This window comes from Silurus meridionalis, chromosome 18, assembly GCF_014805685.1.
Source record: "Silurus meridionalis isolate SWU-2019-XX chromosome 18, ASM1480568v1, whole genome shotgun sequence".
Taxonomy (NCBI): Eukaryota; Metazoa; Chordata; class Actinopteri; order Siluriformes; family Siluridae; genus Silurus; species Silurus meridionalis.
Genome location: NC_060901.1, coordinates 24,897,405 through 24,923,266, shown reverse-complemented (window position 1 = coordinate 24,923,266; position 25,862 = coordinate 24,897,405). Strand labels below are relative to the sequence as shown.

At 37.9% G+C, this 25,862-nt stretch overlaps 2 pseudogenes; one reads left to right on the top strand and one right to left on the bottom strand.

Annotated features, from left to right (window-relative positions):
• Positions 1-986: 986 nt before the first annotated feature.
• LOC124401390 lies at positions 987-3,622 on the bottom strand (annotated as a pseudogene).
• A 2,935-nt stretch (positions 3,623-6,557) lies between these two features.
• Positions 6,558-10,755, top strand: LOC124401679 (annotated as a pseudogene).
• Positions 10,756-25,862: the final 15,107 nt, after the last annotated feature.

Genomic DNA, 25,862 nt, shown 5'->3' with positions numbered 1-25,862 from the left:
AGAGAGAGAGAGAGAGAGAGAGAGAGAGAGAGAGAGAGAGAGAGAGAGAGAGAGAGAGAGAGAGAGAGAGAGAGAGAGAGAGAGAGAGAGAGAGAGAGAGAGAGAGAGAGAGAGAGAGAGAGAGAGAGAGAGAGAAAGACTGGAGTTTCGTTTTCTCCTAACTGAAAGTCACTTCCTGTTGTTGTGTGTGCAGATACTGAATTAATCCCAAGTCTGTCTAATATCAACATCCATGCTGCTGTATAACAGTGAAAATGAGGATTTTATAAACAGTTGTTGAAATGAGGTGTTAATTGTAGTAGTAAAAATATTTCTCTCTTTATTCTCTTTGTATTAAAACATATAACCAGTATTATTAAAGGCAGTGCTCATTAGTATATATGTCTATATTAACATATACATGTACACCTTTATGGATCTTGACTATATGGAGGAAAGTTCATCGACATCTGGAGATAACACTGGTATGTGCTTTGTGAACACACCACATTTAGTGCCAATTTGCTCTTATAATAAGCTCCAGTCTGTGTAGAAGATGTTCCACTAGATTTTGTGGAGATTTGTGTCCATTCAGATCTTTAAAGTAGATCATGACCCATCTAGAGACGTACCAGTGCCAATTGGATCCCACTTCATGAGGAGTTTGGACACTGGACCTCCTTGAGTGTTTAAAGGCTCTGCCTTGGAGAATCTCATGTTGCTCAGTAGCTCCTAGTTTTATACCACAAATGACTGTAAAAGACTGTAGAAAGAACATAACTAATAATCTTACACTCCAGTGCTCATGTTAGTTCTCACTCTCCAGTGTTCTGTATTGATTAAGGCGTCTCAGGGAGGACATTCTGCAAAAAAGACAGAACTACAACACAGTTCGTCTCAATCCTTTTTTAAATACCACCACGTACATAGACATTTTAAGGTGTAAAATAGATTTATATATTTTACCAAAGCATAATTATCATTTTTAAATCTGATTTTTACAATGATACAAACAAATCACTTTTTTATTTATTTCCTAGCACATGTTTCTTTCAGCTCCAAATTACAGACCATAAAACACCAACTATTATTCTTTTGGACTGCAAAACCTCACAGTTGATCTTGGTTTCCAAAAGTCAAAGCAGAATCCAGCATATAGAGGCTGAGTGAATGTGGTGTGGAGTCTGTGGAGGAACTTCATCGTATCAGAGACGCTGTAGAAGGACAGAGTTCCTGCACTGTGATCCACATACACTCCTATTCTGGAGGATGATGGAACTTTGAGATCAGTTTTAACTTTGTTGTGCCAGAAATAAACAGAAGAAGAAGAACACTGCAGACTCCAGGACTGATTGTTGTGTCCAAACCAACACTCATAACCCCGTCCTTTCCTTCTGATATCTTTATATGAGACTGATATGAACACATTACTCTCACTGCTCCACTCCACCTCCCAGTAACAGCGTCCACACACACTCTCTTTACTCAACACCTGACTGTAGGAGTTAAATCTCTCTGGATGATCAGAGTACGGCTGCTTTGTCTCACTGCATGTCACCACTTTGTTCTTCTCAGACAGAATGAGGTAATAATTTACTGTGTTGGGATCCAGAGTCAGATCACAGAAATCTAAACACATGAACAACAGAAACATCAGATATTAATCACAGAATATTTATGTAAAGTGTGTGTGTGTGTGTGTGTGTGTGTGTGTGTGTTGTACACATACATTTCAGAAACTCGTTCCTGCTTGTTGGTTCTGAGAGTAAAATCTGAATGTTCTCAGCTGTAAATAAAGAAATAAAATGGATTGATTTTATAAAATAAAGACATTTGTGTAAATCATTGCTTGTGTGCGGATCAGAAATGTGTGTAGATCACATGATGCACTTTATCAGGAACGGATCCTCTTACCATGTTCATGGATTTTGATCAATTCCTCCTGGCAGAATTCCTCAAGTCTCTTTTCAGGTCAGAGAGATTTCACTGCATCAAATGAGATATTGACATTGATGCTGAGTGAATCTTCACACACATCAGCTGGAACATTTGGTCTGTCGGTTTTGGGACTCTGATGTCTGGAGGCTAAAACCTGCATACAGCAATTAGAAATAAAATGAAGTGAAGGAATGCAATAATTGTAAAGTTTTATATAGAATCTTATAACAGATTCTTTCTAGAATCTAAAATTATGGGGATTCTTGAAGTCTAAGAAACATCCAATGAACCTGTAACCTTCATATTCCTCCTGGAAATGTGGATGTAATGTACCTTTATTTCCTGGAGGAAATGGATGTGATCGTGTGTGTGTGAAAGCTGCTCCAGCTCAGTGATTCTCCTCTGAAGATCAGAAATCTCCTGCTCCAGTTGCTCCAGGAGTCGTTCAGCTCGACTCAGTTCAGCCTTCTCCTGATCTCTGATCAGCTCCGTCACCTCCGAGCGCTTTTTCTCCATGGAGCTGATCATCTCAGTAAAGATCTTCTCACTGTCATCTACTGCTGTCTGTGCACTGAGCTGTTAGGACACACACACACACACACACACACACACACACACACACACACACTCTCTTACTGGGACTCTAAATGACTCTATGTCCATGTTGTGTGTGTTTCTAGGAGCAGCTCCGTCTCTGCTCACTGCTCACCTTTATAATGTTCACAGCCTGTTTCAGCTCCTGCACCTTCTTCTGCTTCTCCTGGAGTCTCTGCTGGAATTTCATCTGCTCCTCCTTCAGCTCAGTCTGTAAACAGTTATAGTTGTTTAGATATTATTATTCTCCTGCATCTCCCCCTGCTTTATACATGAGCTCTCACACACACACGGCTAATGTTGTTCTAGTTGTGGAGAAATCAAGTCCAGTTATACTGATCACACGACCTAGTGACCTTCAAACATGGCTGTCACAGACTACAAACTCCAGACCTCAAGCATATTCCAATGCCTCTCTCTCTCTTTCTTACACATACACATACACACACACACACACCTGTTTTTCAGATCGTTCTGCTGCAGCTGCAACTGTGTCATGTCCTCTGTGTTCATGCATCGTACACAAGTAACAGATGAAGCTTTGGTCGGTACGACAGTAGATCTTCAACACTTCATCATGCTCAGAGCAGATCTTCTCTTGTAGATTTCAGAGGCTTCGATTAACTTGTGCTTCTTCCAGGAAGGAACTTCATAATGAGGTTTCAGATGAGTTTCACAAAAGGAGGCCAGACACATCAGACACGACTTGACGGCTTTGTGTTTCCTCCCACTACAGAAATCACATTCCACATCTCCAGGTCCAGCGTAACAGTGAGCAGGAGAAGCAGCTCGGACTTCAGTCTTCTTCAGTTTCTCCACCACTTCAGCCAGCATGTTGTTTCTGTGTAGAACAGGCCTTGGAGTGAACGTGTGTCTGCACTGAGGACAGCTGTAGACCCCCTTCTGATCCTCCTGATCCCAGCAGTCATTAATACACACCTTACAGAAACTGTGACCACACGGGGTAGTCACTGGATCCTTCAGGAGATCCAGACACACTGGACAGCTGAACTGATCCTGATCTACTGAAATACTGGCCTCTGCCATTTTCTGCACTTTACACACTGAGGAAAAAAGAGACAGAAAGAGAGAGAGAAAGACTGGAGTTTAGTTTTCTCTAACTGAAAGTCACTTCCTGGTGTTGTGCATGTGAGAGAGAGAAAAGAGGAGGAGCTCAATGACAGAGTTCATAAACATTAACCATTTCATGAACAGAGTTGCTTCTAAGACAAAATAAACCCTGCAAACTGTCTCACAAACTTCATTCATCTAAACAACCAGGGATCTCCTGCTGTGTGTGTGTGTGTGTGTGTGTGTGTGTGTGTGTGTGTGTGTGTGTGTGTGTGTGTGTGTGTGTGTGTTGCACCATTTGTCTTATTTCTGTGGATTGTTGTGTGTGCAGATACTGAATTAATCACATACATGCATACATACATACATATATATATATATACACACACACACACACATACATACATACATACATATATATATATATATATAACTTTAGACATTTCGCAAATTCAGTTTCATCAAGTGCCAAAAATATCAACAATTTGTTTATCTTTTCTTTGTCAGTGCATCAATAAACACAGCAGAAAATCTCAAGTTCAGTTTCAGTAGGAACAGTGTTGTTGAACTCCTTATTTTGCCAGTTAATCAGAATCTGGAGTAAGTTTTGTTGTTGCAATTCTCAGGATAGATCTGAGGTGTTTGTCAGAAACTGTCGCAGTTTTTAAAGAGTATCAGATTAAGCTCTCTTAAGAGTATTGCGTATTGCACGCGAACAACGTCAATGGAGCTGAAGAGCGACATCTTTAGGGGAAACGTGGGCATTACAGGGGAAAGGTAAACTGAACAAGGTTAACCCGTTCCTATTTTAATAGAATTTAGTCACGTTGGCGGGCCGGATTAATAAACCCAACGGGCCGTGTGTAGCCCACGGGCCATGGTTTGCCCATGTCTGGACTAGGGTCAATAATAACACCAAGGTCTTTGACAGCCGTACACGCTGAAACAGAAACACCATTCAGAGATGCTACATAATCAGAAAGTTTACTTCTAGGTGCATGAGGTCCTAGTAAAATAGCTTCTGTCATATCTGAGTTGAGCAGAAGAACATTACTGTCTAATCCACTGTCTAATGTCCTTCACACACTTCACACACGTTCTCAAGTCTAGCAAGTAGTATAGTGTGATCAATGGTGTCAAAAGCTGCACTAAGGTCGAGCAAAACAAGTAAGGAGACAAAACCCTGATCAGAGGCCATTAACAGGTCATTTACCACCTTAACTAGTGCCGTCTCTGTGCTATGATAAGTTTTTCACGTTATTGATTAAGTAAAGAGTCTTGGGATAAAAATGATAATAGGAATCACAGCCATAATAAATCATATTCGTATTTTGGATATTTAAGTACAATTGAAAGCAAATACATTTGAACTTTTACTCAATTGAAAGTTTAAAGGGACACTTTTACTTTTACTGGAGTCACATTTCACCTACAGTTTCTCTACTTTAACCCAACTACATGCTCTGTGTAATTCGTCATCGTTGTCGATCTGTTTGAAGCTCTATAGCAGGAGATTTTCCACTCCAACCCATGTAAAGCAGATCTTCATGAAACTGGATTTGTGCACAGGGGCATCGTCATGCAGGAAGAGGTTTGGGTTTTTTAGTTGAAGAGAAGGGAAAACTTCATGCTAACACATTCAAAGACATGCTGTATAATTGTGTGTCTCCAATTTTGTGCAAAAAGTTTGGGGAAGAAGAACTTATGGCAGAAAATGTCAGGTGTCCCGATACTTTTGCAATATTAATATAAAATAAAATTGTGGGTCATTTATATTTATGTATAAATATATATATATTATTCTTTTTTTTTCAGCTGCTCCCATTAGGGAGCTCCACAGTGGCTCATCCGTCTCCATACCCCCCTGTCCTCTACATCTGCCTCTTTTAAACCAACTACCTTCATGTCTTCCCTCACCACATCCATAATCCTCCTTGGTCTTCCTCTTTTCCTCCTTCCTGGTGGCTCCATCCTCAGCATTCATCTACTGATATAATCTGCACATGTCCAAATCATCTCAATCTCGCCTCCCTCACCTTGTCTCCAAAACGTCCTACATGCGCGGTCTCATTAATATACTCATTTCTAATCCTGTCCATCATCATCACTCCCAACAATCTTCAGCTCTGCTACCTCCAGCTCCACCTCCTGTCTTTTACACAATGCCACTGCCTCTAAACCACACAACATCTCAGGTCTCACCACAGTCCTATAAACTTTCCCTTTCACTCTCACAGATACTCTTCTATCATGAATCACTCCTGCTGTCACTCTTCTCCACCCACTCCACCCTGCCTGCACTCTTTTCTTCACTTCTCTAACACACTCCCTCTCATTCACACACATGTACTCTGTCTTACTCCTACTGACTTTCATTCCTCTTCTCTCCAGCATGTACCTCTACCTCTCCAGGCTCTTCTCAACCTGCTCCCTACTCTCACAACAAATCACAATATCATATATTGTGAAATGCATGACCTCCCACTGATATAAACATGATGCTTGTTCTCCTTGATATTGGGTTTCTGAAATTGTAGTTACCTGCTTTGGCCACTAAGAGCATCATAGAGCTTTTTAGATGGTCAAGGCACCAAATATGGCTTTGTGTAGAGTGGACACCTGGTGTAATTTGGAAACACACACGCATACAGTCTGTAAATGTGTAACTGTTTATTTAACCCCCACTGAGCTTTAGTTAACGATCTACTGTTAGAGGTGTGTGTGTGTGTGTGTGTGTGTGTGTGTGTGTGGTGATATACTCATCACATATCTTAAATGCAACGACTGGGTGGAACACAGGAACACAAAAGCAAAGTAACGAACCTTTAAACAGATACAGATATGGGCAGCGAGGCTTATTTCGGGTGGCAGCTGCTGCCATCTTTCGCCCCTGAAGCCACACCGAACCTATTTATAAACACCTACTTACAACACAAAATAGTAAGAGTCATATGATGTTCTGCCATCATGCGAACATGTTTATACGGAAGATATTTGGTCACATGACCAGAGATTTCTATATCGGTGAGTAAACAAAGTGCAAAACATGAAATAATAAAATGACCTTATTTGGTATATAGTTTACTAGTGGAAGGCCATTAGGGTCAACAAGGCCTTCTGTTCTGGTTTAATCTCGATCAGAATCACTGATGTAAGTTTTAATATATTTTTGTCCATGAGTATGTATTTAATTATTCTCAATAGTCTTTCATAGCGTTTCTCTCACGTGTGATTACATTTTGGTTAAAGTTTCCCACCAATCATATTTCAGCCATGACATCATGTGTTAATGGTGTCAAAGGAATCTGCGTGAGACTTCAGTATCAATTAAGTACATGTTGCTTGAAGCTGTTGCTTTAACCAATCAGATTTCAAGTTGGGGACACCGGGGGCCATCAAACAGGCGTATAATAACGTCGGCATTTTATGTCCTTTGACTAAATAATGTGGCTTTAAGAGCTGTTTTTTTTTTCATTCCACAATGGCTGACAGAGGAGAAATTCATTTGGTCGCAGAGAAATTTACAAGGACTTTCAGAAGAGTGAAAAAAAAGCTGGACATCATGAGGAAAAGTCTGAAAGTTCAAAAGAGATGTTAACCTTTTAATTGCACACACAGCTATCGGAGAAGAGAGAATTTGGAAACGCAATCCTATGTAGATCTCTTTAGATTAAATCATATAGGAAATATTAAAATATATGCTTTTTGACGGAACTTAAACACAAGAGATGAAGGATTCCAAAGGATATGCGAATCCATGTTGAATTAATTTTCCAACTGTAAATTTGCATATATTCAGGATTATGTGCCAAATGTTGTAAATGCAAAAAATCTGTACTGTATTGTAAAATGTACATTATTTTATGTCATGTTTGTTCACAATTCTGTTATAAACTAAAACTGCATGGAGGATAAAAGAAAATGTAAAAAATAAATAAATAAAAATATATATATATATATATATATATATATATATATATATATATATATATATATATATATATATATATATATATATATATATAAAAACACTACAGTAAGTCACATTCATTTAATTCATTTAAAAACATGAACTAACCCAAAAAAAAAAATGAAATGAAAAAAAAGGAATCGGGGAACTATTTCAGGAAATACACGATGTGATATGATTGTGAAGTGGGCGGGGCTTCACACATTTCAAATTGGCTGTTTTGAATACTACATTTTTAGTACTACAGTTTATCTATAATCAAAATTATGTGATTCTTAAAATATAAAATGATTCAGAAACATTACTTTTTTAAATATAAAATGAAAGAAATAGATATTTTATAAGCATTCCTTTATCAATGATTATTATTGTTATTATTATTATTTCTGCTGAATGTAATGTTGCTGATCAACAATAAAATTGAGTTCTACCGATAAACTGTCCTCAGTGCAGACACACGTTCACTCCAAGGCCTGTTCTTCACAGAAACAACATGCTGGCTGAAGTGGTGAAGAAACTGAAGAAGACTGAAGTCCGAGCTGCTTCTCCTGCTCATTGTTACGCTGGACCTGGAGATGTGGAATGTGATTTCTGTAGCGGGAGGAAACACAAAGCCGTCAAGTCGTGTCTGATGTGTCTGGCCTCCTTTTGTGAAACTCATCTGAAACCTCATTATGAAGTTCCTTCTGAAGAACACACATTAATCGAAGCGTCTATAAATCTACAAAAGAAGATCTGCTCTGAGCATGATAAAGTCCTGGAGATCTACTGTCATACTGACCAAAGTTTCATCTGTTATCTGTGTATGACGGATGAACACAGAAGCCACGACACCGTCTCAGTTAAAGCCTACAGAACTGAACAACAGGTGAGAAATGCAGGTCTGATATATTCAGTCTGTTCATAGAAATTACATTATTCATCTAAAATCACAAAGTTTTATTCACTTATTCAATCATTTTCTCTCAGTCTGATGAGTTTGATCAGTTCTGGCTCCTGATTGGTTGGAATGAAAATCTGGAAACTCTCCTGCTTTACTGAATGTGTTTGTTAGTAAAGAAGTGTAAAATAAAAGTCTCCGTATCAGTTCAGAGGAGTCAGTGAACAATTCAACCAACAACCATCTGAACCTCATTTTACACCTTCACAGTGTCGAATCGTTCACTTTTTAATCTGTCATTCATTTACACATTTAGCTCACAGTGCTGAACATTTAAACACCAACATCCAGTCTTTTACTCTTCAATAAGCTGCTTGTTTCTAATCCTGTCCATCGTCATCACTCCCAATGAAAATCTCAGCATCTTCAGCTCTGCTACCTCCAGCTCCACCTCCTGTCTTTTACTCAATGCCACTGTCTCTAAACCATACAACATAGCAGGTCTCACCACAGTCTTTATCATCTCATACACCATCAACTATAATATGTATTTTATTTGTCCTCAGACTGAGCTGAAGGAGGAGCAGATGAAATTCCAGCAGAGAATCCAGGAGAAGCAGAAGAAGGTGCAGGAGCTGAAACAGGCTGTGAACATTATAAAGGTGAGCAGTGAGCAGAGACGGAGCTGCTCCTAGAAACACACACAACATGGACATCAAGTCATTTAGAGTCCCAGTAAGAGTGTGTGTGTGTGTGTGTGTGTGTGTGTGTGTGTGTGTGTGTGTGTGTGTGTGTGTCCTAACAGCTCAGTGCACAGACAGCAGTAGATGACAGTGAGAAGATCTTTACTGAGATGATCAGCTCCATGGAGAAAAAGCGCCGGAGGTGACGGAGCTGATCAGAGATCAGGAGAAGGCTGAATTGAGTCGACCTGAACGACTCCTGGAGCAACTGGAGCAGGAGATTTCTGATCTTCAGAGGAGAATCACTGAGCTGGAGCAGCTTTCACACACACGATCACATCCATTTCCTCCAGGAAATAAAGGTACATTACATCCACATTTCCAGGAGGAATATGAAGGTTACAGGTTCATTGGATGTTTCTTAGACTTCAAGAATCCCCATAATTTTAGATTCTAGAAAGAATCTGTTATAAGATTCTATATAAAACTTTACAATTATTGCATTCCTTCACTTCATTTTATTTCTAATTGCTGTATGCAGGTTTTAGCCTCCAGACATCAGAGTCCCAAAACCGACAGACCAAATGTTCCAGCTGATGTGTGTGAAGATTCACTCAGCATCAATGTCAATATCTCATTTGATGCAGTGAGGAAATCTCTCTCTGAGCTGAAAAAGAGACTTGAGGAATTCTGCCAGGAGGAATTGATCAAAATCCGTGAACATGGTAAGAGGATCCGTTCCTGATAAAGTGCATCATGTGATCTACACATTTCTGATCCACACACAAGCAATGATTTACACAAATGTCTTTTTTTATAAAATCAATCCATTTTATTTCTTTATTTACAGCTGAGAACATTCAGATTTTACTCTCAGAACCAACAAGCAGGGACGAGTTTCTGAAATGTATGTGTACACACACACACACACACACACACACACACACACACACACACACACTTTACATAAATATTCTGTGATTAATATCTGATGTTTCTGTTGTTCATGTGTTTAGATTTCTGTGATCTGACTCTGGATCCCAACACAGTAAATTATTACCTCATTCTGTCTGAGAAGAACAAAGTGGTGACACGCAGTGAGACAAAGCAGCCGTACTCTGATCATCCAGAGAGATTTGACTACTGGCAGGTGTTGAGTAAAGAGAGTGTGTGTGGACGCTGTTACTGGGAGGTGGAGTGGAGCAGTGAGAGTAATGTGTTCATATCAGTCTCATATAAAGATATCAGAAGGAAAGGACTGGGTAGTGAGTGTGCGTTTGGACACAACAATCAGTCCTGGAGTCTGCAGTGTTCTTCTTCTTCTGTTTATTTCTGGCACAACAACGTTAAAACTGATCTCAAAGTTCCATCATCCTCCAGAATAGGAGTGTATGTGGATCACAGTGCAGGAACTCTGTCCTTCTACAGCGTCTCTGATACGATGAAGCTCCTCCACAGACTCCACACCACATTTACTCAGCCTCTTTACGCTGGATTCTGGTTGTGTAAAACAGGATCAACTATGAGGTTGTGCAGTCCAAAAGAATAATAGTTGGTGTTTTATGGTCTGTAATTTGGAGCTGAAAGAAACATGTGCTAGGGAATAAATAAAAAGTGATTTGTTTGTATAATTGTAAAAATCAGATTTAAAAATGATAATTATGCTTTGGTAAAATATATAAATCTATTTTACACCTTAAAATGTCTATGTACATGGTGGTATTTAAAAAAGGATCGAGACGAACTGTATTGTAGTTCTGTCTTTTTTGCTGAATGTCCTCCCTGAGACGCCTTAAAACCTGCAGTAGAATTTGCTATTCATGGTCTGGTCACTTAATTACTGAACTGGAATTGAGTTGGGGATTTGGTCAGGATTAATGGTGTCCTCAATGTGGAGAAATACAGTCAGATAGCAAACATGCTGTATAGCCAATGTCATTAAGAAATCTCTTCAACGTAGAGAAGAACAAGGAGTCCTGGAAGTGATTTGGGTGTGTTTGGGCCCCACAGAGCCCTGATCTCAATGGCATAGAGTCCGTCTTGGATTACATGAAGGATTTGACCTCCATAGAAGATCCAAGAATGTTAGCAATAACCTACCTGGCGAGTCCGTTCAATAACCTTGTGTAACTGGACCTAGAAGAATTGATGCTGTGTTTACATGTAAAGGTGCTCACACAAAATATTGATTTGATTTGGATATAGTTTGTTCCCTTTCTATCTGATTTCCTGACAAAAATAAACTATTATCAATTTTTTAAAGCATTTTAACTTAGAAGTATTGTCTTACGTCTACCTAAAAATTTTGCACAATACCATATATTTATTGTTTCTGTAAACATAAAAAAAATAACCGTCATCGGAATTCACAGACACTGACTCACTAGCTTAGGACTTCAAAGTTCTTTTGTACTCAACACAAAACGTCAGTGAATAAAAGTCTTGAATTTAAAGTTCTTCGTTTGACTGTTTAATTATGAATCTCAAAAAATAAAAATTAAAAATTAAGTATATTTACTTTTCTTACAAATTAACTGTGCAGCTCCGTGTAGGTCAAAAGACTGTTTTGCTCCAAAGTCCAGTGGCTTCTGACTGTTTCCCAGAGTTCTATTTCTTTCATACTAAATCTAACAGCCAATCAAATTACATTATACTAGATCACTGGCTAAATGTTTACATTCCAATTTCTACGTTTCATTTGCAACACAGGTTTTACAAAATAAACTCAAAATATTATTACTTCCATAGAAATGGCTTCAACATAATTGACTAGGCCTTAACATATCAATTATCAACTTAAATTTAACCTGAAGTCATTTACACTCTTACATTGAACACTTCCTCAATACCTTTTCGCAAGAATCCTCTTCTTTTCACAGAAAAGTATTTAAAGGTAAACATTAACTGGTAAGTATTAACAACTAAATACTTCTCACAGACTATTTAACTGGTAATTTCTATTCTATTCAAGACTTTCTCTTCTATCATCAGTCTTCTCCCTGCAATAAACAAAGTTTAGTTATGGGTCTTTGAATGATGCTGGTCTTCAGCATCTTATGAACTTCAGCACTTCGGACAACGCCTTTGGAGTCACCCTCATAATTCTGCCTAACATCCAGTAGTTTCTTGGCAGGAACGAATCTGCGAAGAGTACAAAATCTCCAACCCTGAAACTTCTCTTTAAGCCGAGCCATTTTTGCCGTTCTTGCAGAAGCAGTAGGTATTAGTGAGTCCACCTTTGCCAGAACAGATCCGCCATATATTGTATTTGTCTCCAGCGCCGGCGGGCATAGACATCATCCCTAGCGAACACATCTGGTGGAAAACTAGGCTGTGTTCTCAACGTGAGCAGATGATTCGGCGTCAGAGGCTTGAGGTCCTTGGGGTGATCTGTGTTTGTGGTAAAGGTCTCCCATTGATGAGGCTCTCAACTTCGCATAAGAGAGTATGTAGTCCTTCATCTTCTAAGAACTGTTGCTTCACAACAGAGCTCAGCACTTTTCTCACTGTACGGATTTGACGCTCCCAGATGGTGAGACGCAGCAGGCGGGTTAAAAGTCTATAGCACACCCTTTCTCATCATGACTTCATTGATACGAGACTGATCCAGCTGCCAATGCCAATAACTCACGCAGCTCTCGTTCAGCGCCAACAAAGTTGGTGCCATTGTCGGAATGAATAATTGACACTTGACCTCTTCTGGCTTGAAAACGCCGTATGGCGTTAAAACATGAATCACTGTCAAGAGAATGGGCTACTTCTATATGCACTGCCCTGACAGTTAAACATGTGAAGAGCACTCCATAACGCTTCCTTTGCACGTCCTCTTCTGACCTCGAAAGGTCCAAAATAATTTACACCCGTGTTGGTGAAGGGTGGTTTGTCGTGGAGCAGACGGTCTTGTGTCATTTTCTGCTCTCCTGCCTTTGCATGCAGTCTTCTGCAGAGGTTGCACTCTGAAATCACTTTTCTTGCTGCTGCATTGGCTCTTGGTATCCAATACCGGTGTCGCAATATGGCTAAGATGTGGTTACTACCTTTATGTCCACACTCTTGATGGATGTGGTGCAGAATGAGGTGAGCTATTTTGTGCTGTTTATGCAGAATGGCAGGATGCTTGGCCTCCTCAGGCATCGCCGATCTGTTCAAACGTCCTCCTACTCTCAACACATCCTCTTGCAAGTATGGATCCAGTTTAAAGATAGAACTTTACTTTTTTACACAGGAGCCTGCCGGCTGCAAGGCTTGTATCTCCTCCATGTAAGTTTGTCTCTGACTGTATTTAACCAGTTCAATTTCAGCTCTGGATAGATCTTCCATGGTAAGTATACTTTTTTCCAGGTTTTTCTTGCACGTCACTATTTGCTGTTCAACTATAGATCTGCATTTCTCTGGATCATTCTTATTCTGCTGTATGTTCTGCTCAAACTCTTTTCTCTTCTCACTCAGGTGCCGCAACATTCTTCTCAAGTACAAAATCCAGGCTGCCACCCAGGCCCTTGCAACAACTGGTCATTTAGGGCACACCTTGGTAAGTTGCCGCACAAAGACGACTCTGAGTTTCCTCTTTTTTGAATGGTAAACCCCATGGTGTAGAATGAACCATGCTCTTCCATCACTGCGAATCAACTGTTCTTCTGGAATCCTTACTGCGTAGCCTTTTTCCAGGATGTTGTCCATAAAAGCCTTGTACTTTTGAAAGAAGTCTGTGTACCTACTGAACTTCCTCTTCAAAGAGTTAAGCCTCTGTTCAGCAATAACACGGTTGCATGACATCTTCACCTTGTCATCCTTTAAAGGCTACTTTATGCGGAAGTGACCATCCATGAGCTGAGCTGATGTTGTCACCATATGCATGAGCTGTTTGTCATGTTGTGACTGTTCTCGTCTGTCGTCACATCCTTTTTCTGGAAAATTCTGCATTGTAGTGCTTCATCAGCATGTCTTCAACGCTTATCACAGAAATACAGTTGACAAGGAAACTTTGTCTTTTGCCATCATCTGATTCCTTCTCTTGGCATCTGCTGATTGGCCCATTGCAGACCCAGCCAAGAGCTGTCTTCACAGCGTATGGTCCATCGTTCTGGCTATTAATGATTTCCCATGGCTCCATTGCTTTATACGCGTTGACACCGATGAGCAGACTAACTTCTGATTCAAGTTTTGGGAGATCGACTAGACTAAGGTAAGACCACTTCTCCAAATCTTTCTTCTGTGGGATGTTGGGCTTTTTTGTAGGTATATCTGGCTGAGTATACACATTGTGAAGCTGAATGTAATCTTGCTCCTCTAAGCCACACACCTCCAGATCGGTAAGTTCATAGCTATGCACTTTCTGTCCTTGCGCTATAGTACGAAGCACAAACTCTGTCTTTCTGCTCGCACATTCAACTTTTTCGCCAATTCTTCAGTGCAAAAATTCGCTGTAGTTCCTTGATCCAGGAAAGCTTCGGTCTTGATTATCTTTGTGTCTTTCTTGTGTTTTATCTGCACAGGTACGATGGGTAGAATACACTCACTGTTCCCGGCCCCAGATTGGTCACGTTTTCTGCACCCTGCAGACACAAGAGCACTTGCGACTTGACTCGTGCTTTGTGACCTGTCGTCTGCACTGTTGTTCTTTGATGAAGATTCTTTCTTAACAACATGCAAGATAGCTGGGTGCTTGAGTGAACAATCTGGACAAGAAGCCCTTTTTTTTTTTTTTTACAGTCCTTGGACATATGACCTGCCGTCAGACACCCAAAACAAAGGCCGTTCATTTTCAAGAACTGAATTCTTTCTTTCAGAGGCGATTTGAGAACAGCCTCTGAAAGAAAGTTCTGTTCAGTTCAGTTCTTGAAAATGAACGCCCTTTGTTTTGGTGTCTGACAAGGCAAATCCTATCAAGCGTTCTAACTAATAAATCCTGCCGACACAAGATGCTAATCTGCTGCCACTGGCCACCCCACTCCTGAAGGCAAAAGTAATTTAAAAGTAATTTAAAACACAAATTAAAACAAGCATCGCATTACAACAGCCTGGCTCTCGACACACTCAACAGCCCAAAAACTGCTCGTTACTTGATCCTTACAGAGGCACATGAACAGAGGAAAGGCATTTAACAGATCACAAAAGAAATAAAAAAATAACTACACTTGATTAATAAGGAAACAAAAAGACATTATACCACAAATTCAAACTAATAAAAAGAATAGAAACCAAAAGAAATTGATTCCCATTACGGTAGGGAAACCTCAACCAAATAAGGTTATGAAAATAATAAACAAAAAAAAAGAATTAAATAATACTAAAATAAATGATTAAATCACACCACAAAGAATCAGGTAATGACTACCCTGTCACACGCCACTTCTAAGTCAGTTACTCACACTACCGTTGTAAATAAGCACCATGCCCCCGCTCCAGCTGATCTTGCAGGTAGTTAAATGCTGCAACAAGAAACTGTTAGCATACGAGAGCAGCAAAATGTTAATCAGCTGGTGCCAAATGGAAGTAACACGGAGCTCCAGAGAACAGAAATGTAAATTAACAATGGCCAGCTGAACCCAGCGAAGCAGACAATGCAGAGTGAAGCAGGCAAAGCAGAGCACAGATGATGTAGCGTGGAGCAGCTGCAGTCAGATAAAGAAGACAGTCAAGCCAACATCAAAGCGGTGTAAATGATGCAGATAGCGCAGGAAAGCCACACAGCAAGCGAAAAGCCCACTACAGCAGCCCACTGTAACGTCCCTTGCACATTGACCCACACCTGTACGGCGACTCGCGAGGCACGGATGCAGACGTTTAATAAACACGTCTTCCTAAACACTTAACGGCTTCCCCACAAAGCTCCTCAGTCCACCCTTGCCACTATCCTCACGTAAACCCGGAAGAGCGGCGGCTCGCTCGCGGACAAAGAGCAAACGCACCCACAACACAAACCGAAACGACTTTATAGGCAGGTAAATGAGCATAATCAGCCTCAGCTGACTAGATGACATCAGACCATACTGCTACATTCGCATGGTTCTTCTGGCAGTAAAGACAGGGACTTTAAAAAACACTTACTGACTTGGCTGCAAAAGGTTTCTTCACAGGTTGGCTTTTACTGACATTACTTTTGGTAGCAGACACATTCACAGCAAAGCTGTTTCTTGTAGACTCACTTTTTAACGCTTGGTTGCCTTTTTGAGCTGTTCTGATTACTTGAAGTGAAGTCCAGGATATCTCCAAACAGCGGGTCATTGGCAACCTTTGCTTGTCGGTACATATATTCCACTAAATCAGGAAATCTGGCTCTTTTTCTTGTTTTTTTCTTGAATGTCATAAGCATAACTTCTCCATCTTTCTTTCATTTTGAATAAAAGTTTGGATAAAATGGACTTCATGTTGGTAGGATTGTTTATTACATCCATGTAGTAGACTTCATTCAGTGTGTTACAACATCCAACCAAGAACAAAGCAAAAGCATTCAATCCTTTTCTGTCTTCTGGCCTTATATGCAGCCATTCCATAGCCTTCTTGATGTAAGCTGTAGCGATGGTCATTTCATCTCCATAGTGACGATCAAGCAGTTCTCTGGCTTCTTTATATGCTCTGTCGGGTTTTATGTGCTCACAGCTCTGAATGAGATCAAGTGGCTCTCCACTCGTGAACTGTTTGAGGTAGTACAGCCGGTCCTGATGACTGTCTGTTTTACTGTTGATAGCATGCTCGAATGCCCTTATGAAAGATCTGCAAGTGAGAGGATCTCCTGTAAACGTGGATATGTCTCTTTGAGGGAGTTGAGACAAACTCTGTTGTTTAATGAGCATCTCAGTGACTTTGTTTTGAGGCTGTAACACTTTGTGCAGGCTATCTGTAGAAAAACAGTGTGATCATGATGATTAAGATGTGGCGTGCTGATGACAGCATCCAACCTTGACGATGACTTTCTTCTATCTGAAGCACCAACTTGAGTGTCTGGTTTTGGATTGAATGTAAGGGATGTCTTACCAGCTCCATGATGCACATAATCGTCTACATTGTGTTTTTCATGTCTACACATCAGGTGTTTAAATCTGGGTCCTAAAGGTAGCTCTGATAAATCATATTTAGATTCATGAGCATCTTTAAATTCTTCATTCACCTTCAGTTTGTTGTCTGAAGCAGCATGCTCAGTTTCAAGCTCCAATTGCTGTTTTCTAATTCTTAAGCAAATTTGTTTCTGTTCTATTGCTTCTCTCTTTTTTTAATTGCTGCAGCTCTTGCCGACAGTGCTTCACGTTCAGCTTTAATTCTCAGCATTGCAGAAGTAGTACTGGAAGTGTGGCTTACCACGGAGTTTTGGATACACTATCGTGTAGCCTAATAGCATCATCCTCATCTTTTAGGACATCTGCAATCCATTTGTTTGTATCTTCTATAAAACGCTGAAATTCCGAATATCTGTTCTCATAAGCATCTTGATCTGCTTTCTTATCATCTTCATCTATTAACTCACACAACTCTTCATTAATCCGTTCATACTGTCTTAAGCATCTTTCGAACCATAGCAATTCTTCATCTCTAATGAAAATAACATTGTGTTCATTTTCTTTCAATTTGGATAAATCATTCTTCTGTTTGCGTTCTCCTTTCAGCCTGTGTAGTTTCTCCTCTACAGCCTTTTATGCGGACTTTGGCGACCTCTTTTGGTCAACACACGCAGCTGCGCTTTGATCTGCCATGTCATGTGACTTTAAAGTCTTCACAGAAAAAAAAAACCGTCACAATTCTTAATATTGTCCAGAGCTTCTAATCTTCTTATAAAGACTCGGCTAAAAGAGTCACTGATGTGCAGGATTTATTTATGTCAAGCTCTATGACTTTCAGTTTGAAATATCCAGCGAACACTTACTGTCACTTTTAGACGATGGCTAATAGAGTCATGAAGAAAATATCAGAACTGTTCCAGGGAAAGTTTCACTCATCACTCACTCTCTATGTAGGCTACCTCTGGCTTTCTTTATGTATTCTTCTGCTGCGATGTAGTTTTCTCCGTATTGGTCTATTGTCTTTGTTAGCAGCAGCTAGCAGGTTTCCCTCAGATCCACCCAGTCGATTAGCTCGCCGTCATCACAAGTGTCTTTTTCTTTAGCGATCTTCTCACGACTCGTCTTTCGGCTTTGTCGAGCAATCTTCTGAATTTACTCGTTATTTTGACTATGTTGAGCCAGTCTTTTGACTTTGGATGTGAGTGCAACAAGCCGACTCACTAGCTTAGGACCTCAAAGTTCTTTTGTACTCAACACAAAACGTCAGTGAATAAAAGTCTTGAGTCCAAAGTTCTTCGTTCGACTGTTTAATTATAAATCTCAAAAAATAAATAAAAACTTAGGACCTTACTTTTCTTACAAATTAACTGTGCAGTTCCATGTAGGTCAAAACACTGTGTTGCTCCAAAGTCCAGTGACTTCTGACTGTTTTGCAGGGTTCTATTTCTTTCATACTAAATCTAACAGCCAATCAAATTACATTATACTAGATCACTGACTAACTGTTTACATTTTAATTTCTACATTTCATTTGCAACAGGTTTTTCTCAGATTTTACAAAATAAACTCAAAATATTATTACTTCCATAGAAATGGCTTCAACACCACATATTAAACAGATATGAAACTGTCCTTTATTTGAACCAGTATAACCATTTAAGTGTGTTGTTCCTATTTATAATTAATTCCCCCACATCAATAGCGATACAAACATTAATAATAAATTAAAAGCTAAAACAAATATTTTTTAAATATTGTATTAGTCGATTCTGACTATGAAATAGTGACCAAAAGAAAGTTCCAACTAGAGCCATGGCAACTTTAACCTACTTGTTGCAGTGGTAGTCGGGTTTCTTCGGATGGCTGATCACCTGGTCAGGCGCCTTCAAGTAGATGTTGAGAGTGTCTTCTCTTTACATGATGGTAGAAGGAATTGTGGACTCTATATTCCTCAGTGCACCCGTCAATACCACAGAGCAACCAGAAATCAGGGCTACGACTGTGCTGTCTATTGATATGGCTCAATAACAATTTCAACGATAAAGTAATAAAAGCGCAGCAGATATCGCATCGCCAAAGCATCTTTAAAGGTAATAAAAGCAAAAGTAATACTTTCTGTTAAAATGGTGGAAAAGAAGTAAAAATGGCATTCACTAGTACTGTATAAACTGATGTAGTTTAATTCATTCTCTGGCTGTAATTGGGAGGCCTATGAATATTTTTTCTTTTAAGATATTCTATAATGTCTATGTGTAACCTGATGAACTGGGGTACATTTTACATTTATTATTAAATAATCGCTGTGGTCAGTTAGACAGTCGTTTACAATGTTTATAACATTTACACTCCTCTTGGTGTAACCAATGGAAATCCACGTCCTTATTCTGACATCATGAATAAAGATGGAAATGGCGAAACATATCCAGGCATCACGTATCAACTGCAGTTTTGAAAGATTGATTAGTTTATATTTGTCTACTTTTCTCCTTAGCAATTTTACTAGCAAACGTTAGCTAATATCAGTTTGAATTGGGCAGTTGGTATGCTAGCTAATGTGAAGCAATGTGCAGCAGTTAATAACAGTATGTTCATTTGTTGAAAATACTTAAACTTTTGAAAAATGCTCCTCCCCCCCACCCCTCTTTTTTTCCTTAAAAAAACTTGGGAACTTTGTGAATTTTTATATATAATTTACTTTATTATAAAATTCAATAGATATAGAGATATATAGATATGTTCATTGCTTGATTTGTGAAACGTGTTGTATGTACATGTTTTAGGCATAAAATAAAGATTTTTCTTAATGTTTGATGTGAATGTATTTTTTTTAATTTAAAATATGTGGAGAAAAAAAAACTTTTAAATGATTTTCAGATATATTTTAAAAAATATACAACAAGTTGGCAAAAAAGTGTATATATAGAAAATATCTTTATGTAAATACATTTCAAAATATATATTTCACCAAATCAATAGCGATACAAACATTAATAATAAATTAAAAGCTAAAACAAATATTTTTTAAATATTGTATTAGTCGATTCTGACTATGAAATAGTGACCAAAAGAAAGTTCCAACTAGAGCCATGGCAACGTTAACCTACTTGTTGCAGTGGTAGTCGGGTTTCTTCGAATGGCTGATCACCTGGTCAGGCGCCTTCAAGTAGATGTTGAGAGTGTCTTCTCTTTACATGATGGTAGAAGGAATTGTGGACTCTATATTCCTCAGTGCACCCGTCAATACCACAGAGCAACCAGAAATCAGGGCTACGACTGTGCTGTCTATTGATATGGCTCAATAACAATTTCAACGATAAAGTAATAAAAGCGCAGCAGATATCGCATCGCCAAAGCATCTTTAAAGGTAATAAAAGCAAAAGTAATACTTTCTGTTAAAATGGTGGAAAAGAAGTAAAAATGGCATTCACTAGTACTGTATAAACTGATGTAGTTCAATCCATTCTCTGGCTGTAATTGGGAGGCCTATGAATATTTTTTCTTTTAAGATATTCTATAATGTCTATGTGTAACCTGATGAACTGGGGTACATTTTACTTTTATTATTAAATAATCGCTCTGGTCAGTTAAACAGTCGTTTACAATGTTTATAACATTTACACTCCTCTTGGTGTAACCAATGGAAATCCACGTCCTTATTCTGACATCATGAATAAAGATGGAAATGGCGAAACATATCCAGGCATCACGTATCAACTGCAGTTTTGAAAGATTGATTAGTTTATACTTGTCTACTTTTCTCCTTAGCAATTTCACTAGCAAACGTTAGCTAATATCAGTTTGAATTGGGCAGTTGGTATGCTAGCTAATGTGAAGCAATGTGCAGCAGTTAATAACAGTATGTTCATTTGTTGAAAATACTTAAACTTTTGAAAAATGCTTCCCCCCCCACCCCTCTTTTTTTCCTTAAAAAAACTTTGGGGATTGCAGTGAATTTTTTAATATAATTTACTTTATTATAAAATTCAATAGATATAGAGATATATAGATATGTTCATTGCTTGATTTGTGAATCGTGTTGTATGTACATGTTTTAGGCATAAAATAAAGATTTTTCTTAATGTTTGATGTGAATGTATTTTTTTGGATTTAAAATATGTGGAGAAAAAAAAACTTTTAAATGATTTTCAGATATATTTAAAAAATATACAACAAGTTGGCAAAAAAGTGTATATATAGAAAATATCTTTATGTAAATGCATTTCAAAGTATATATTTTGTTATCGTATGGGTTTATGAGGTTTGCAAATCATTACAATCTATTTTTATTTACATTGTACACAACGTCCCGTGTAAAACCTTTTTGGAATTGGGGTTGTACTGATATTGCAAAAGTATTGGGATTCCTGATATTTTTTTCAGCCACATGTGATTTTTGCCCCAAACTGTGTGTACACAATTTTAAAGGACGTCTTAGACTTAGACTTAGACTTAGACTTAGACTTAGACTTAGACTTAGACATACTTTATTGGTCCCATGAGGAAATTATTGTGTTACAGCAGCAGCAGGTACACAAACAGTAATGTGTGTGTGTGTGTGTATGGGGGTGTAATTAAGAATGTAATTAAATAATTGTAACTTATATAAATACAATATTGAAAGATGATGCTACATAAAAACAGAGTGCAAACTGGCAATTCAAAAAGAAAGAAAAGAAAAAGAATGAAATGTGCAAATTGTCAGTGAGTATTGGATACACGAAAATAAGACAAATAATGCAAATACACACACACACAGCAGGAGATCCCTTGTTGTTTAGATTAATCAAGTTTTTGAGACAGTTTGAACTCTGTTCATGAAATGGTTAATGTTTATGAACTCTGTCATTGAGCTCCTCCTCTTTCTCTCTCTCACATGACTCGTCTTTCGGCTTTGTCGAGCAATCTTCTGAATGTACTCGTTATTTTGACTATGTCGAGCCAGTCTTTTGACTTTGGATGTGAGTGCAACAAGCCGACTCACTAGCTTAGGACCTCAAAGTTCTTTTGTACTCAACACAAAACGTCAGTGAATAAAAGTCTTGAGTCCAAAGTTCTTCGTTCGACTGTTTAATTATAAATCTCAAAAATAAATAAAAACTTAGGACCTTACTTTTCTTACAAATTAACTGTGCAGTTCCATGTAGGTCAAAACACTGTGTTGCTCCAAAGTCCAGTGACTTCTGACTGTTTTGCAGGGTTCTATTTCTTTCATACTAAATCTAACAGCCAATCAAATTACATTATACTAGATCACTGGCTAACTGTTTACATTCTAATTTCTGCGTTTCATTTGCAACAGGTTTTTCTCAGATTTTACAAAATAAACTCAAAATATTATTACTTCCATAGAAATGGCTTCAACACCACATATTAAACAGATATGAAACTGTCCTTTATTTGAACCAGTATAACCATTTAAGTGTGTTGTTCCTATTTATAATTAATTCCCCCACATCAATAGCGATACAAACATTAATAATAAATTAAAAGCTAAAACAAATATTTTTTAAATATTGTATTAGTCGATTCTGACTATGAAATAGTGACCAAAAGAAAGTTCCAACTAGAGCCATGGCAACTTTAACCTACTTGTTGCAGTGGTAGTCGGGTTTCTTCGGATGGCTGATCACCTGGTCAGGCGCCTTCAAGTAGATGTTGAGAGTGTCTTCTCTTTACATGATGGTAGAAGGAATTGTGGACTCTATATTCCTCAGTGCACCCGTCAATACCACAGAGCAACCAGAAATCAGGGCTACGACTGTGCTGTCTATTGATATGGCTCAATAACAATTTCAACGATAAAGTAATAAAAGCGCAGCAGATATCGCATCGCCAAAGCATCTTTAAAGGTAATAAAAGCAAAAGTAATACTTTCTGTTAAAATGGTGGAAAAGAAGTAAAAATGGCATTCACTAGTACTGTATAAACTGATGTAGTTCAATCCATTCTCTGGCTGTAATTGGGAGGCCTATAAATATTTTTTATTTTAATATATGCTATAATTTCTATGTGTAACCTGATGAACTGGGGTACATTTGACCTTTTTTTATTAAATAATCGCTCTGGTCAGTTAAACAGTCGTTTATAACATTTACACCCCTTTTGGTGTAACAAATAGAAATCACGTCCTTATTCTGACACCATGAATAAAGATGGAAATGGCGAAACATATCCAGGCATGGATCACGTATCAACTGCAGATTTGGAAAGATTAATTAGTTTATATTTGTCTACTTTACTCCTTAGCAATTTCTCTAGCAAACGTTAGCTAATATCAATTTAAATTGGGCAGTTGGTATGCTAGCTAATGTGCAGCAGTTAATAACAGTATGTTCATTTGTTAAAAATACTTAAACTTTTGAAAAATGCTTCCCCCACCCCTCTTTTTCCTTAAAAACTTTGGGGATTGCAGTGAATTTTTTAATATAATTTACTTTATTATAAAATTCAATAGATATAGAGATATATAGATATGTTCATTGCTTGATTTGTGAAACGTGTTGTATGTACATGTTTTAGGCATAAAATAAAGATTTTTCTTAATGTTTGATGTGAATGTATTTTTTAATTTAAAATATGTGGAGAAAAAACTTTTAAATGATTTTCAGATATATTTAAAAATATACAACAAGTTGGCAAAAAGTGTATATATAGAAATTATCTTTATGTAAATACATTTCAAAATATATATTTTGTTATCGTATGGGTTTATGAGGTTTGCAAATCATTACAATCTATTTTTATTTACATTGTACACAACGTCCGTGTAAAACCTTTTGGAATTGGGGTTGTACTGATATTGCAAAAGTATTGGGATTCCTGATATTTTTTCAGCCACATGTGATTTTTGCCCCAAACTGTGTGTACACAATTTTAAAGGACGTCTTAGACTTAGACTTAGACTTAGACTTAGACTTAGACTTAGACTTAGACTTAGACTTAGACTTAGACTTAGACTTAGACTTAGACTTAGACTTAGACTTAGACTTAGACTTAGACTTAGACTTAGACTTAGACTTAGACTTAGACTTAGACTTAGACTTAGACATACTTTATTGTTCCCATGAGGAAATTATTGTGTTACAGCAGCAGGTACACAAACAGTAATGTGTGTGTGTGTATGGGGTGTAATTAAGAATGTAATTAAATAATTGTAACTTATATAAATACAATATTGAAAGATGATGCTACATAAAAACAGAGTGCAAACTGGCAATTCAAAAGAAAGAAAAAGAATGAAATGTGCAAATTGTCAGTGAGTATTGGATACACGAAAATAAGACAAATAATGCAAATACACACACACACAGCAGGAGATCCCTTGTTGTTTAGATTAATCAAGTTTTTGAGACAGTTTGAACTCTGTTCATGAAATGGTTAATGTTTATGAACTCTGTCATTGAGCTCCTCCTCTTTCTCTCTCTTTCTGTCTCTTTTTCCTCAGTGTGTAAAGTGCAGAAAATGGCAGAGGCCAGTATTTTAGTAGATCAGTTTTCAGTGGATCAGTTCAGCTGTCCAGTGTGTCTGGATCTCCTGAAGGATCCAGTGACTACCCGTGTGGTCACAGTTTCTGTAAGGTGTGTATTAATGACTGCTGGGATCAGGAGGATCAGAAGGGGTCTACAGCTGTCCTCAGTGCAGACACACGTTCACTCCAAGGCCTGTTCTACACAGAAACAACATGCTGGCTGAAGTGGTGGAGAAACTGAAGAAGACTGAAGTCCGAGCTGCTTCTCCTGCTCACTGTTACGCTGGACCTGGAGATGTGGAATGTGATTTCTGTAGCGGGAGGAAATGTGCAGCAGTTAATAACAGTATGTTCATTTGTTGAAAATACTTAAACTTTTGAAAAATGCTTCCCCCACCCTCTTTTTTCCTTAAAAACTTTGGGATTGCAGTGAATTTGTAAATATAATTTACTTTATTATATAATTTACTAGATATAGAGATATATAGATATGTTCATTGATTTGTGAATCGTGTTGTATGTACATGTTTTAGACATAAAATAAAGATTTTTCTTAATGTTTCATGTGAATGTATTTTTTTGGATTTAAAATATGTGGAGAAAAAAAAACTTTTAAATGATTTTCAGATATATTTTAAAAAATATACAACAAGTTGGCAAAAAAGTGTATATATAGAAAATATCTTTATGTAAATACATTTCAAAATATATATTTTGTTATCGTATGGGTTTATGAGGTTTGCAAATCATTACAATCTATTTTTATTTACATTGTACACAACGTCCTGTGTAAAACCTTTTTGGAATCGGGGTTGTACTGATATTGCAAAAGTATTGGGATTCCTGATATTTTTTTCAGCCACATGTGATTTTTGCCCCAAACTGTTTGTACACAATTTTAAAGGACGTCTTAGACTTAGACTTAGACTTAGACATACTTTATTGGTCCCATGAGGAAATTATTGTGTTACAGCAGCAGCAGGTACACAAACAGTAATGTGTGTGTGTGTGTATGGGGGTGTAATTAAGAATGTAATTAAATAATTGTAACTTATATAAATACAATATTGAAAGATGATGCTACATAAAAACAGAGTGCAAACTGGCAATTCAAAAAGAAAGAAAAGAAAAAGAATGAAATGTGCAAATTGTCAGTGAGTATTGGATACACGAAAATAAGACAAATAATGCAAATACACACACACACACACACACACACACACAGCAGGAGATCCCTTGTTGTTTAGATTAATCAAGTTTTTGAGACAGTTTGAACTCTGTT